This window comes from Oncorhynchus nerka, linkage group LG21 (genome assembly GCF_034236695.1).
Source record: "Oncorhynchus nerka isolate Pitt River linkage group LG21, Oner_Uvic_2.0, whole genome shotgun sequence".
NCBI classification, from domain to species: domain Eukaryota; kingdom Metazoa; phylum Chordata; class Actinopteri; order Salmoniformes; family Salmonidae; genus Oncorhynchus; species Oncorhynchus nerka.
Window position 1 is genome coordinate 33909744 of NC_088416.1, and position 16464 is coordinate 33926207.

Below are 16464 nucleotides of genomic sequence, written 5' to 3' on the forward strand. Positions count from 1 at the left end.
GTCACAAAAATATTCTTTTGAGATGTATTTTTAATCACTAACTTGTTTGAGTAGAATCTTGGCAGCCTTCTAAACTGCTTTCATTTCTGCAGTGGTTTGATTCATGACTAAAGCCAAGCATCAGAGGCCTAGAGTCTGACCAGTTGGGATTTCATGTGCCTTGCCGATAGATAAAAAACTTGCAAAGTTGCAAAAGAAAATACTCCGAGTTACAAGTACCATTTCCCCATGCATTCACAGCTTCACACTACAGCTGGGTGCTAAACATCCTGTTTCGCGTAGACAAAAGTGTTATTGGGAACGGCATCACGCTACATGTGTAAGGAGATGTTTCATTGTTACCACTGTTGTATTTGTGGTGGTAATTAACATTCGTATGCCTATATTTGCGTTAACCATTGCAAATGAGATGCATTTCTCTGCTTTTCATCAGGGACAAAACAACAGTATTTTTCTCTAACTCATTTGAAAGGAGCTGATATATTCTCTTCTACATGTATACTATGCTATAGCCTGCAAACCAATGGTATTCAAACCAATGGTATTCAAACCAATGGCATTCAAACCAATGGTATTCAAACCAATGGTATTCAAACCAATGGCATTCAAACCAATGGTATTCAAATCAATGGCATTCAAACCAATGGCATTCAAACCAATGGTATTCAAACCAATGGTATTCAAACCAATGGCATTCAAACCAATGGTATTCAAACCAATGGCATTCAAACCAATGGTATTCAAACCAATGGCATTCAAACCAATGGTATTCAAACCAATGGCATTCAATCCAATGGTATTCAAACCAATGGTATTCAAACCAATGGCATTCAAACCAATGGTATTCAAACCAATGGTATTCAAACCAATGGCATTCAAACCAATGGTATTCAAATCAATGGCATTCAAACCAATGGTATTCAAACCAATGGCATTCAAACCAATGGTATTCAAACCAATGGTATTCAAACCAATGGCATTCAAACCAATGGTATTCAAACCAATGGCATTCAATCCAATGGTATTCAAACCAATGACATTCAAACCAATGGCATTCAATCCAATGATATTCAAACCAATGACATTCAAACCAATGGCATTCAATCCAATGATATTCAAACCAATGACATTCAAATCAATGGTATTCAAACCAATGGTATTCAAACCAATGACATTCAAACCAATGGCATTCAATCCAATGATATTCAAACCAATGACATTCAAATCAATGGCATTCAAACCAATGGCATTCAAACCAATGGCATTCAATCCAATGGTATTCAAACCAATGACATTCAAATCAATGGTATTCAAACCAATGGCATTCAAACCAATGGCATTCAAACCAAAGGTTTTCAAGCTTTTTCCCAATAATTTCTCGCGACCCCACCCCAAATCTAATGACACAACCAAAAAAAATTGAATTTATTGTTCTCAAAAAACTTATATTTTTCCAATGGAGTTCCCCAGCGACCCCTGAATACCCCTGCGGTAAAGGGATCTAGAGAGCTAGACTTACAGCACAGGTACCACAGACATTAAATGAGAGAACTGATAGACAAAAACTATTCTCTGAAAACATGACTGCCATGCAGCCTAGACACAAAGATATCAACACAGGATTTTAAATCGCATCTGATTAAAAAAAATATGTACAATATGAGATTTTGTTAGATGAACATGTATAAAAATGGAGTCATCCACAACCAAAGTTTTGACAATGTCCTTGTATATTCTTCACACATCCAGTATCAGACTTTTCCCTTGTCCTCAGCTATGTGTAGTCCAATCTATGATGTAATGTCCAGAGTGGGGCTCCTGGGGTTTTGGACTGTAGTAATGCAGTGAGGGAGCCCAGTGTGTTTGGACCGCTCGGTCCTGCTCTGTTCCCCTGCTCTACTCCCAAAGCAAACATAGCAATTACAGCCGCTGTCAGTCAGTGTCAGACACAGCATCAGTGATCAATTGTGACCGCTGGACCCTGGATATTAGACGTGTCCGTGTCATAGAACATGCAGGGGAGGTAAATCCTCCCCCAGCTACGTAGCTCTTCCAGGCCTGCCGTCCTCTCCTCTCCTCTCCTCTCCTCTCCTCTCCTCTCCTCTCCTCTCCTCTCCTCTCCTCTCCTCTCCTCTCCTCTCCTCTCCTCTCCTCTCCTCCCCTCTCCTCTCCCTCTCCTCTCCTCTCCTCTCCTCTCCCTCCTCCCTCTCCTCCCCTCTCCCTCCCCTCCCCTCCCCTCCCTCTCCTCTCCTCTCCTCTCCTCTCCTCTCCTCTCCTCCTCTCCTCTCTCTCCTACTGGATCCAAAGGGGATCCATTTTGTGGGCTGCTTTTTCCCAAGCAACATGGGCAGGTTAGGTCTATGCCACTCAAAGCACAACCTCGTCTCCATCACCAAATAAACAAACTACTCAATGTTTTGCTTCCACAGTTCCTTTAAAATATCTACCTAGTCTCCTTCATGGTGCAAAACCTCTTTAGCAGAAAGCACCACGACTCTAGTCGCCCAGTAACACAGCAATGTCTTTGTATCTCTGGCGTATCTTTATACCATTCTCCCTCAGTGGTAGTGACTCTCTCATCCCCCCACTGTATAGAATGAGATACACCACATCCATACATTCACACACAGTCTGGAGGGAGAGAAGAGAGGCTGTGTGTCTGTCTCAATCCCCAGCCTGGAGTATACCGTGTAAGTTAACAGCCATACACACTGACCTCAGAGCTGTTGTTTAATCATCAGGGCATTTTAATGGCTTGTCAGAGTAATGAAATATGGTTGGAGGCTACCTGGTGCAAACATTACTATAAATCCCTCTCACACAAGCTGACGTGGGGCTTAATGGTTATAAATCATCACTTTAGGGAGAGAAAAATGACAGCTATTAAAATAATGAATGGGATGATTAATTTTTCACATTAAAGATTAAAAGCTATGAGAGGTATCATTAGATATTTGAGCTGCCGTAAACGTTTGAAAGTGAGAGCTTATTTTCCGCAGTTTATGACGCCCTCCGTTTCTTCATTGTCATCCAAGTTTCTGCCCAAGTTGGCTGTCTGGGCTGCACTGAGAGAGGCATTCCTTCCTCCTAATTTGTGCTGTTGTAAAAATGCTCAGAGGAGAAGCCTTGAAGAACAGTCATGGCTGCAGGCAGTACAGGGCCTCCACAGCAACTCTGCAGGGGCTCCCCAAGGCTCTCACAGGCATCTTCAAAACCTCCCAAATTATTTCACCCCTCTAAAGCTGTCAGGGCCGACTTAATAGGAACCAGAGGAAGTGATAGGGGGCTAGTTTGGGGTTTGATTAAATCATGTTGTCATGTTGGAAGGCTATGAGCTATTAGCTATATAATATTAGTGGGTAACTGTATTAGCAACTGATTATTCAGCCCTGTGCATACATGACATACTTAGGGAGAACGCATATGCACACACATGCTCAGTGGGCTTACATAAATCCCCATGTATAGACAACCAATGACAGGCTCTCTCTATCTCGCCGATGGCTCCCAAGAGAAGGTGCTTTATAGCACAACAATTCCTAATTCAGCTTTCACTTCTATGGGACCTGCCATGTTGTTCACACATACGGTATATCACCCAAATTGCAAGGCAAAAGATTAGAGGGAGAAGCATAATTAGAGCATTAATAACCATGCATGTTAGGGAACATAAGTAATTGACTTTTTCATGATGAATGGGAATCCAAACAAGGCAGGAGAGAGTGAAAGGCTCCATTAGATATTCCAGGCATGGTTCAGTCTCAGTAGAGGCGTGAATATCACACTTTTCCCACTGTTGCCCAATTATTTCTGTGTTCCCAGGCAATGATAGAATTGCTTGTCCAACTGCAGCCTTCAAAGGGATAATCTAATCGTCTCATTGAAGCAACGGCTCCATTTGTTGGCACCGAAAGAAGCATTGGTTAGTAAAGTGATCCGCTCAGAACAGAGCCAGGTATTTGTTTAGCTAACTAACTTATTTACAAAGCAGTGGGACATTTAAAGAACTCCTCTGGCATTCTGCGTGCATAGTTCCTTTTTCATTTTGGGTTCTCTCACTCTTCCTCTCTTCCCTGTGTTTTATTTCATCCCCTGTCACCGGAGACAGTTGTGATGGGTGCCCACTCCTCCTTCATGTGTTTCCAGCCCTTCTCTCTGCTTCGTCTGCTAATGATCCAGGGAGACCAAATACAGGCCCGCTGGAACAAAATGGCCGCCAGAGCTGCCCGCTTATATCTCAGCCCTCCCTCCCCAAATCAATTCTGACATTTAATTCTGCCCTTATAGAAGGTAATGGTGCATTCAGGGGTTGTTACCGATAATGTTGAAATGGTATTGCTTGGCTTCACTGAACAGACGAACTCTAACCTCTGCTGCTGAATGGTCTTTTGGTTTTCCCTCCCCAGGTTGCCTTGCTTGCGATCTTGTGTTTTCTTTATGAATATCGGGCTTAAATGTTGATATTTACCAAAGTAAATATCTTTGTTGGTCCATCCGAGGAAACATCCCACTGGGCACACACTGGTTGAATCAACGATGTTTCCACTTAATTTTAATGAATTTATGTTGAACCAATGTGGAATTAACGTTGAATTGTGCCCAGTGGGATATGTCTCGTCTTGACAGAAAAGCAGCCATAGTTCCTACCAGCCCCTCTCTATTTCTAGCAGCAGAACTCTTTAAGTCAGTTAGTCAATATGTTGTTTCTAATATATTATTTACTGGCTTTGACTTGTTGTGTATCAGAATGTCATGAACAACTGGTTCAGTTTTTGCAGTCGTAATCATGTTGAGAGGAATCACAGAGCCAGATGTCGAGGACTCATTTTACAGTGTTTATGCTTTCCTCCAAGTTTATGTAAAATTCATCCATTCCCTGGGTTATTTATCCCCATTTGTACAGTCTCAACAATTAGTCAATTCCCAATCAACAACAGAGAAGAAATTGCTTTTAATTACTTTTGATAAATGACTAATTGTGTTGGCATGGCTCCCTGCAAATGCTTAATTGGGAGGAGGGCGGGGTGAGAAGGCGGGCTCAGCGAGATGGGATTTCTGGGGGATGAAATCAATGCAGTTTTCACCGGCTGGGCTGCTGGGCTCCAGCCAACCTGAGGCCTGCTCAGATACACAGCTCAGCAGAAACATTCACAGTAGGAGAGCACTCACCAACCACGGTTTGCAACTGCACATGGGGACAAAGATTGTACTTTCTGAAGAAATATCCTCTGGTCTGATGAAAAAAACCCAGAACTGTTTGGCCATAACGACCATCGTTATGTTTGGAGGAAAAAGAGGGAGGCTTGCAAGCCAAGGAACACCATCCTAACCATGAAGCACGGGGGTGGCAGCGTCATGTTGTGGGGGTGCTTTGCTGCAGGAGGGACTGGTGCACTTCACAAAATAGATGGCATCATGAGGCAGGACAATTATGTGGATATATTGAAGCAACATCTCAAGACATCAGTCAGGAAGTTAAAGCTTGGTCGCAAATGGGTCTTTCAAATGGACAATGACCCCAAGCATACTTCCAAAGTTGTGGCAAAATGGCTTAAGGACAACAAAGTCAAGGTATTGGAGTTGCCATCACATAGCCCTGGCCTCAATCCTATAGAAGATTTGTGGGCAGAACTGAAAAGACGTGTGCAAGCAAGGAGGCCTACATACCTGACTCAGTTACATCAGCTTTGTCAGGAGAAATGGGCCAAAATTCACCCAACTTATTGTGGGAAACCTGTGGAAGGCTACCCGAAACGTTTGACCCAAGTTAAACAACACACACGCACGCAAGCAGGCAGGAAGGGACACGCGCACAAACAAATAAACACACACACATTTGACTCGTTGAAAATGTCTGAGAAATGTAAATGTCTGCAACTGCCTGCCTTGGTCCTCCTGTCTAAACTGAGGATGTGTTGCCTTGTGTCTACAGGGTTTGTTAGTATCAACAGTGAGTGAATCACACAGCTTTGGCCCGTCCGGCGTTACCTGTACATGGAGACCCCCAGCTGGGCAGGTACGTCCCTCTGCCTCTCTCTCTCCACCACACACACACACCTGCTCTCTCTCTACCTGCCTCTCTATTACACACACACACACACACACACACACACACACACACACACACACACACACACACACACACACACACACACACACACACACACACACATACACACATACACACACACACGGTCTTGCACAACTAACCTTGTGGGGACATTCAATTCAGTCAAAATCTTATTTTCTTTAACCCCTAACCTGTACCCTAACCTCAACCCTAACCATAACCCTAAACAAACCCTAGCTCTTAACCCTAGACCTAATTCTAACCCTAGCACTAATTCTAACCTTAAGCCTAAACCCCCTAGAAATAGCATTTGACCTTGTGGGGTTTAACAAAATGTCCCCAGTTGGTCAAATGTTTGTTTGTTTATTATACTTGTGGGAATTCTGGTCCAACAAGTATAGTTAAACTTGTCCACACACACACACAAGCACACACACACACACACACACACACACACGCGCGCACACGCATACGCAGAAGCACACACACACACGCGCACACACACACTCTTATGCTCTCTCTATTACACAAACACACACACACCCATACTCGCTCTCTGTGTACCTGTTTTCTCTGCATGTGTGTATCCTCTGTCATTACACCTTTGTGTGTACTTCTTTAAAACACCAACTTCAAGACAGTCAATCAACCTGATGTGGTCAGATAGCGGAAGACTAGCTCGGCTCCTCCACAAGGCTTTCATCCATATGGCCGTGGCCCAGGCAGGCGCCCATGTGTGTGTTCCCTGCTCCCCTGGCTGGCCTCGCAGGAGCCATACAGCAGGTGGCATTGAGGATCAATGGGCCTTCTTCTCTCTCCTCCCCTCTCCTGCCCCTCTCTCTCTCTGCCAGTATATCCTCTCTCCTCCCCTCCCCTCTCTCTCTCTCTCTCTCTCTGCCATTACTTCTGCTTTGCTTTATCTTGGGCAGGTCGCAGTTGTAAATGAGAACTTGTTCTCAACTAGCTTACCTGGTTAAATAAAGGTGATATAAAAAATCCCCTCCCCTGCCTCTCCCTCTCTACCATGAGATTCTCTCTCCTCCCCTCCCCTACCTCTCTCTCTCGCTCGCTCTCTCTTGCTCTCTCTCTCCTCACCTCCCCTACCTCTCTCTCTAGCTCTCTCACTCTGCCATTACCTCCTCTTCTCCTCTCCTCACCTCCCCTGCCTCTCTCGCTCTCTCTTCTCTCACTCTCTGCCATTACCTCCTCTCTCCTCACCTCCCGTGCCTCCTTCTCTCTCTCTTTCTCCCTCTCTCTCTCTCTCTCACTCTCTGCCATTACCTCCTCTCTCCTCACCTCCCGTGCCTCCTTCTCTCTCTCTCTCTCTCTCTCTCTCTCTCTCTCTCTCTCTCTCACACTCTCTGCCATTACCTCTTCTCTCCTCACCTCCCGTGCCTCTCTCTCTCTCTCTCTCTCTCTCTCTCTCTCTCTCTCTCACTCTCTGCCATTACCTCTTCTCTCCTCACCTCCCGTGCCTCCTTCTCTCTCTCTCTCTCTCTCTCTCTCTCTCTCTCTCACTCTCTGCCATTACCTCTTCTCTCCTCACCTCCCGTGCCTCCTTCTCTCTCTCTCTCTCTCTCTCTCACTCTCTGCCATTACCTCTTCTCTCCTCACCTCCCGTGCCTCCTCTCTCTCTCTCTCTCTCTCTCACTCTCTGCCATTACCTCTTCTCTCCTCACCTCCCGTGCCTCCTTCTCTCTCTCTCTCTCTCTCTCTCACTCTCTGCCATTACCTCTTCTCTCCTCACCTCCCGTGCCTCCTTCTCTCTCTCTCTCTCTCTCTCTCTCTCTCTCTCTCTCTCTCTCACTCTCTGCCATTACCTCTTCTCTCCTCACCTCCCGTGCCTCCTTCTCTCTCTCTCTCTCTCTCTCACTCTCTGCCATTACCTCTTCTCTCCTCACCTCCCGTGCCTCCTTCTCTCTCTCTCTCTCTCTCTCTCTCTCTCTCTCTCTCTCTCTCTCTCTCTCTCACTCTCTGCCATTACCTCTTCTCTCCTCACCTCCCGTGCCTCCTTCTCTCTCTCTCTCTCTCTCTCTCTCACTCTCTGCCATTACCTCTTCTCTCCTCACCTCCCGTGCCTCCTTTCTTCTCTCTCTCTCTCTCTCTCTCTCTCTCTCTCTCTCTCTCTCTCTCTCTCTCTCTCTCTCACTCTCTGCCATTACCTCTTCTCTCCTCACCCTCCCGTGCCTCCTCTCTCTCTCTCTCTCTCTCTCTCTCTCTCTCTCTCTCTCTCTCTCTCACTCTCTGCCATTACCTCTTCTCTCCTCACCTCCCGTGCCTCCTTCTCTCTCTCTCTCTCTCTCTCACTCTCTGCCATTACCTCTTCTCTCCTCACCTCCCGTGCCTCCTTCTCTCTCTCTTTCTCTCTCTCTGCCATTACCTTTCCACTCCACAACCTCCAGCCTCTAGTTTTCCACTGGCGAGGGCCAAGAGGTGTGCCCATTGCACCTTACCACATCACACTGGGATAAAGAGTGCTGTTTTCCATTAGACTAATTGCTTGGTTTTAGTTCTATATTATTGCGGTGATCAGCGGTGTGGTGTGGTAATGATGGACATCCAGTGCTCCTGTGCTAGCTGGTGGGTGTTCCCCCCCCCCAAACTGCCCTCACACAGTGCTGCGAACTCTGCTCATACACGAAACGGGAGCCAAAATGCAGCTTCACGCTGATAAAAAAAACAAGTGTAAACAAAAAGGCTCCCCAAATGTTTTGATATAAGATTTTAATCAAATTGCTTAATCTATTTGCATTCTCAACAGGTGCAACATTCCAATGATTTATGAAATAAACACTCGAGTTCTAGAGCCTGTTAATTTGCCGCTGTTAAAAACAGACAATATGGTACTAATTGGCTCTAATTTACCGTGGCCTCCAGTTAGACTTCCTTATATAATCACGATATAAGTATAATGAAAATCTGTTTTCGAGGCAGCTCGTGTCTCGTCCCCTGTCAAACAGAGCTCATTGACTACAATATTAGATTTCTCCCTCCTGCGCACTTTGTTCTTCTCTGTGTGTCTGCAGACCTCTGAAGAGCTTCTTTTCACTAATTTCTAGGAAGTCTGACTCTGTATTACTCCTGGATGTGAAGTCCTATTGTGTTATATTGGTACAAATGGAAGGCTTCCCCAATCAGCCATCACACTAGAAGCTTTCAATCAGCAGGCGGAGAAGATGGAGATAACAATTAGTTCATTTAGCCACAAAGACTTTCTCCTTGTATTTATAATATTCCTTCAAGAGATAATATAACTGGTTCAACTGTTAGCTAGGCTTAGTGTGAGGCATCTGGTCCGTGGTGGTCTAACCGGTCCTAAACATCTCACTCTGCATGGTTGGCCTGTGGGATTCCTTCAAAAATAGGCCATGATTGTTACAGCCACACTGATTATCTTCCTGCTCTTATTTCACTATATAAAAGGGGCCGGGATAGAAAATCCTTGGCCGTTATTTTTTTTTCTCCAGGTGTGGGTATTGATCTTTGCCTTTGCTGCAGGGGAGTCTGTTCACTTAAAAGGTCCACTGATGTAGCAGGGCTTATTAAACAAATAGCCACAGAACAAGGCCACAATCGCTTTGAATCACAGACGAGGTTGGCTGTCTCAAAGCACCGCCGTATCAAATATGGAACACTCCGCTAACAAGGTGTGTAATCTATTTTAATCACATCATATTTTATCAAACAAGGAGAAGGTTGAAAATAACTAAGGGAGAAATGGTGGGGATTTGGGGGGTGAATTGTATTTTGAAATTGAATGTGACGGCTGGAGACTGAGCTGGATTCTCCATGCATGGCTTCATAATGAAGCCGGACAAATGGTCAGTTATGGCTAACTGTAGTGGTAGCTGGAGAATAGGAGTAACGTCAGGGGTAATTCAGTGCCAGTAATGCATTCACCTCACAGGGATGTTAGCTAGAGTTAGACGTGGATCAGGAGCTGTGGGGCTGCTGTGATGGTTGTTATTTCTCTCTCTGGTATCACTGTACTGGCAGATGAACATTGAAAACATTGAGAAGTTGTAGGTTATACAGGGACTCTCTCCTCCTCAGGCCCTGTGGCAGAACACCATCTATTCTGCTATTATACCACCCCTGTACAGCAACACATTTCCTCACATCTCATATTATTTCCCCCTCTCTCTCTTCCTTTTCTCCATTGAGTTCGGATTCTCCATTTCTTTCTATTTTATATACGGTGTTTCTGTCTGTCACAGACACACATACACGGATGGACACACACACACCTGGATGTAACACTGTGTTGATGATGGGCAGAGTTGAGGGAATGACTTGTGCTAGTCATCACAATTCAGGCAATCATCTGTTATACACATCTCACACTGGCTGGGCTCATGGGCTAGTGTTTTCAATCGTCTTTTTTCCTTCAGTCATAAATTGTTCCTGACACTCTGACACTATACTAGGTTATGAATATATGAATATGTAGCGACCACATACACCCCACAGGTCAGACAAGTTAATGGATAAAGAACCAATTTGTAGACCACTCCATAAGAAATACCACTTGTGGAATTGGTAGATAGACAGTACTAAAGTCATCTTATTGACATTAGAGGTTTTACATTTGAAATGATTAACTCTAAATACACCTTACTAATAGCAATTCATCGATTTTAATCGGAATATGCCATTCAAACTGTGTGAAATTATGGTCCTTTCAAAGTAAACACCCAATGCATTTCTAAATTCAAAAAATGGAATTGTTCAGTATCTCTTCCTCTGTTCCATTCTCTTTCTTTCTTTCTCTCCATCGTCTTCTTGGTCTCTCACTCACATATAATTAGCTTACTTTGTGATTAATAGTTTAGATTTCACCGATTTTCAAAATTCCTCCTGTGTTACCCCCGGCAGTGTTTTCCTCAGCCCCCTCGCATGGCCGTAGGAGCTCCTCCACAGTGGAGGGGATTGGGGGAGAGGAGGAGGTGGGAGGGGGGTGCCTGCGTCTTTAAAAGTGAGGAGCGAGGGAGCGGGCGGGCGGCTAGCTGGATTGTGCTGACGGCAGGGCTTTGGTTCAGAGCATGCCCATTAGAGGGAGCCATAAATCCTAGGCTCTCCGGGCCTGGCTGTGTCAGCAGTCCACTGAATGAATTGATTTTAAACGCCATCGGGAAAAAAAGAGGGAGAGAGAGCCTCTTTAATTCAACCTCCAGCAGAAACCTCTTTTCTCTCCCTCTGCTTCTCAATTCAGAAGTGTCATTGAAAAGGAGTGAAGTCCTGAAACACTGAACCTGTCAGCAGCAACAAGCCCTGGGCTACAGCCTCAGTCCCTCCACACACCTGTGATTTACAGGAAAGGGGGAAACAACAACACGCCACAAACCAAATGCATCATCTTAAATTCCAAACAGCATTTGTTCTTTCCCTCCAATGTTCAGTCCTCTTTTTAGATTACGGCGAGAGAAATGAGACATATCGTAGAAAATGTGCTCGGGCATTTGAATTTCAAATGTGTTAGATTTGGAAATTGATGTATGTGTTTGTCTATTTAGGAGCAGCATCCATGTGGGCATGCATTTATATATTATCAGCATCAATGAAAAGCTGTGTGTCGTAGCCCTCCCCTCTCGTCTCTGTACCCCCATCGGGGTGCCTGCCTGTGATGCTGTGAGGGGCCTTACTATGCTAACCATCACATAAAACACAGCACACATGTACTCAAACACACACGCTCACACTTTCATGCATACTTACACTAATTATGTGCTTACACTTACATTATGCTTAAACACACACAAGCATGTATACACACACTTTTACTCTTTCAGACACACACACACACACACACACACACACACACACACACACACACCAGTATTCCCCGGTGTGTGTCAGTGTGCCAGCTGGAAGGGGTCATCCCCTGCCGTGCTGCCCTTTGTGTCCTGCTCTGTTGTAATGCGTGTTGGACCCTTTACCACTGCCGTTGTGTGACAGCGTGGGTGCATGCACTGGGCTCTGCTCCGCTCCGCGTGGCGCAGCGCCGTGTGGTGAGGTATTCCCCAGAGAGCCCAGCAGCAAAGGCAACAGCAGGGACTTCCTGAGAGTAGCGTGGCCAGGCAGGGTGAGGACTGACCCTCGTAAAAAACCCAGCCTCAGCCGACTGATGTGGAGCAGTTTGATGAGAGAGAGAGAGAGAGAGAGAGAGAGAGAGAGAGAGAGAGAGAGAGAGAGAGAGAGAGAGAGAGAGAGAGAGAAATGGAGGGAACGAGAGAGAAGGCAGCATCCTCTCTGGCTCATTACACTGTTTAAAGAGCCGGCGCCTCTGAATCACCTGCCCAGCTCCACGCCTCAAATAAGCCCAGCCACCAGAGATCATACATCAACTTCTCCATCAGTCCCCCGGTGCCGATTTCTCACCATTCTCCCCCTCCCAATCCAACCAGCCGCATATCACATTCACATGTATGGAATTCAGCTGAACAGATAATGCAGAGAATCAAACAGAATACATTGCCCGAGCGCCAAATTATTGAATAATGCAGAGTGAATATAGGAGTGTGACAATTTAATGTGCCTCATCATGTAAACCTGTTAATTGAATGTTTTGCATATACGCCAGGCAACATCCATGGCCCAGTTGTGTTACATGAACAGCCTTAATGCTCGGTTCTTCCTCATCTCAAAAGCACACTTTCTCATGCCTAATTACCCCGAGGCTCTGGGCTGGAGGAAGGAGCGACTGGTGACGTATTACGATACAGATTGCGAGTATATTTCACTTTGAAAAATGGGCAAAGCACACAGGAGTAAGGGCTTGATTACAAGGAGCGGGGCATAGAGCCTCTACATCTTCCTCCTTCCTGCCCTCGTTTCAATTATGGCTGACTGGAGGCCTGCTGCTGCCACCGTCCTCGAATAAAACTAAAATATGATAAAACTGGAATATCAGGCCCGCCACTGATTGAACCCCCGAGCCATGTAAGGGCTGTGAGATACTCCACACGTAATTACAACGTTTGCCAATATTTTTTGATGGGGGGTTCAACATGGATATGAGCGAGGGGGGTGGAAGTAGGTGTGGGGTGTGTGGCGGGGGGTGGCATGAGCAGTGCTTATGACACATGATAAAAGCACGTTTCATTCTGACTTCCCTGAGGATAAGAAGAAACTTGCCTGTGTATATCCGTTCCACTGTCTTCTTCCTCTGCATGAGTGTACTGGTGTTGTTTTGAAGTCGGAGGATCATTACTCATGTGTAAGATGCATAAGCTCAGAAGATCTGCTGTCATAACACTGCAGACGGTGGTGCCGTGAATGCAAAAGAGGTGCATCTTCCTCTGGATGTGGAAAATTGAATATTAAGCTATATCATTTTAAGCACACAATAAAAACATGTCATTTCATCCAAACTAGCATTCCTCGGCATAACAGGTAGGACTGAGAATGTAGGGTAGAAATCTGTGCTCTCTCTCTCTCTCTGCCATGTTCTCTGAACAGTTACCCTTTACGCCCCCTGACCCCCACAGATGCAGGTTGTGTCTCCCTGATGTCAGTGTTAATCATAGTCCAGCGCTCTGACCTGCCTGGTTCCCCCCGCCCCCTCTCCAGTGCCACCCACCCATGACAGAGTTAGGCTCTACCACACACAGCTTTACCAGGGGAAGCCTCTGCCAACATGGAAAGCTTCCTGTTCACATTGTGAGCTTGATAAGGATAGTGAAATGATAGACTAGCCACTGAATAGGCTAGTGTTTGTTTTGGCTGGTGTATTGAATAACAACAACTGGGAAGGTCTGAAATTTGTAAATCTCTGGTTCATGGCCAGTACGGAGAGGTATCAGAGGATTCTTGTTGTTTTGAGTGTTGGATCGTGTCATAATGAAGCTAGCTGCCTTTGAAAGTGAATGAGGAGATAGATCTCCTCGCTGAGGGAAGAGCGTGCCGCCACGGCAGAATCACAGTGGAGAGAAATCCAACCTCTCGTTTGTCCCACTATGAAGGATTCAATCACACATCTGGCCCTCTGACCCGTCCCCTCACACACTAACAGCCAGGCTGGTCTCCAAAGACCAGAGACGAATCACAGGAAGGCGGGATGTGTGGAAGCTAGAGCATGCCACCTCTCAGGACTTCTATCATAGGAGAAATTGAGAGTTGTCACAGAGGAGAGTGACTAGCATGGTGGTGCATTGATACATTGACCCAGCGAATGACTTGGACAGTGCAGTAAAAGTGCTGAGGTTGAAATGAAGCTGTTATCTCTGGCATGTATCACTAGGGAGGCAAGAAGCACCGGTGCAAAGGCCTGTTTGCTTTACTGTTATTGTCTCTCTGTGTTGGTCCCCCCCTTCAAACAACCCTCAGGTTCAGCTCTTTTCTAACATCACACACATTTCCCTATATATTTATAACCCTTCCTCTGACACCACCTTGAATGAAGGTCCTGAATGGCAGGAAGCTTGGCCCCAGTGATGTACTGGACTGTACGCACTACCCTCTTTAGTGCCTTGCGGTCGGAGGCAGAGTAGTTGCCATACTAGGCGGTGATGCAATCAGTCAGGATGCTCTCGATGGTGCAGCTGTTTTGAAGATCTGACGACCCATGCCAAGTCTTTGGGGGATAGGAGTTGTCGTGCCGTCTTCACAACTGTCTTGTGTGTTTGGACCATGACAGTAATTTGGTGATGTGGACACCAAGGAACTTGAAGCTCTCAACCTGCTCCACTACAGCCCCGTCGATGAGAATGGGGGGGTGCTCAGTCCTCCTTTTTCTGTAGTCCACGATCATCTCCTTTGTCTTGATCAGGTTGAGGGAGAGGTTGTCATCCTGGCACCACACTGCCAGGTCTCTGACTTCCTCCCTATAGGCTGTCTCATCATTGTCGGTGATCAGGCCTACCACTGTTGTGTCGTCTGCAAACTTAATGATGGTGATGGAGTCATCCTTGGCCATGCAGTCATGGGTGAACAGGGAGTACAGGAGGGGACTGAGCACACACCCCTGGGGGGCCCCTGTGTTTAGAATCAACGTGGAAAATGTGTTGTTAACTACGCTGGCTACGGAGAGCGTGATCATACAGTCATCCAGAGCAGCTGATGCTCTCATGCATGCTTCAGTGTTGCTTGCCTCGAAGCGAGCATAGAAGTTATTTAGCTCGTCTGGTAGGCTCGTGTCACTGGGCAACTCGCGGCTGTGCTTCCCTTTTGTAGTCTGTAATAGTTTGCAAGCCCTGCCACATCCGACGAGTGTTGAAGCCGGTGTAGTACGATCCAATATTAGTCCTGTATTGACGCTTTGCCTGTTTGATGGTTCTTTGGAGGGCATAGTGGGATTTCTTATAAGCATCCGGGTTAGAGTCCCACTCCTTGAAAAAAGCAGCTCTACCTTTTAGCTCAGTGTGGATGTTGCCTGTAATCCATGGCTTCTGGTTGGCTTATGTACGTATAGTCACTGTGGGGACGACATTATCGATGCACTTATTGATAAAGCCAGTGACTGATGTGGTGTACTCCTCAATGCCATCGGAAGAATCCCGGAACATATTCCAGTCTGTGCTAGCAAAACAGTCCTTTAGCTTAGCATCTGTGTCATCTGACTACTTCCTTATTGAGCAAGTCACTGGAACTTCCTGCTTGAGTTTTTGCTTGTAAGCAGGAATCAGGAGGATTGAGTTATGGTCAGATTTGCCAAAGGGAGATCTTTTTACAAATCTCTGTGTGTGGAGTAAAGGTGGTCTAGATTTTTTCCCCCCTCTGTTTGCACATTTAACATGCTGGTAGAAATGAGGTAAAACACATTTAAGTTTCTCTGTATTAAAGTCCGCCACCTCTTGATGAGAATTTTCTTGTTTGCTTATGGTCTTATACAGCTCATTGGGTGCCGTCTTAGTGCCTGCATCAGTTTGTGGAGGTAAATAGACAGCTATGAAAAATTTAGATGAAAACTCTCTTGGTAAATAGTGTGACCTACAGCTTATCATGAGATACACTACCTCAGGCGAGCAAAACCTCGGAACTTCCTCAATATTCGATTTTGTGTGCCAACTGTTATTTACAAATAGACACAGACCACCACCCCTTGTCTTACCGGAGGCAGCTGTTCTATCTTGCCGATACATTGAAAACCCACCCAGCTGTATTTTATCCATGCTGTCGTTCAGCCACGACTTTGTGAAAGATAAGATATTACAGTTTTTAATGTCCCGTTGGTAGTATAGTCTTGATCAGAGCTCATCCATTTTGTTATCCAATGATTGCACATTGGCTAATAGTATTAATGGTAGCGGGGGATTACTCACTGTCGGATCCTTACAAGGCACCCGACCTACGTCCCCGATATCTCCGTCTCTTCTTCGTGTGGATGACGGGGATTTGGGCCTTGTCGAGTGTCTGAAGTAAATTCTTCATGTCCAACTAGTTAAAGAAAAAATATG

At 45.7% G+C, this 16464-nt stretch overlaps 1 long non-coding RNA gene across 1 annotated transcript in view; it reads left to right on the forward strand.

Annotated features, from left to right (window-relative positions):
* Positions 1-16464, forward strand: part of LOC135563687 (uncharacterized) — a 126102-nt gene that overhangs the window by 46324 nt on the left and 63314 nt on the right. The window contains exon 2 of the long non-coding RNA XR_010460438.1: positions 5933-6016. This is a non-coding gene — a long non-coding RNA (uncharacterized LOC135563687). The remainder of the gene's footprint in view (positions 1-5932; positions 6017-16464) is intronic.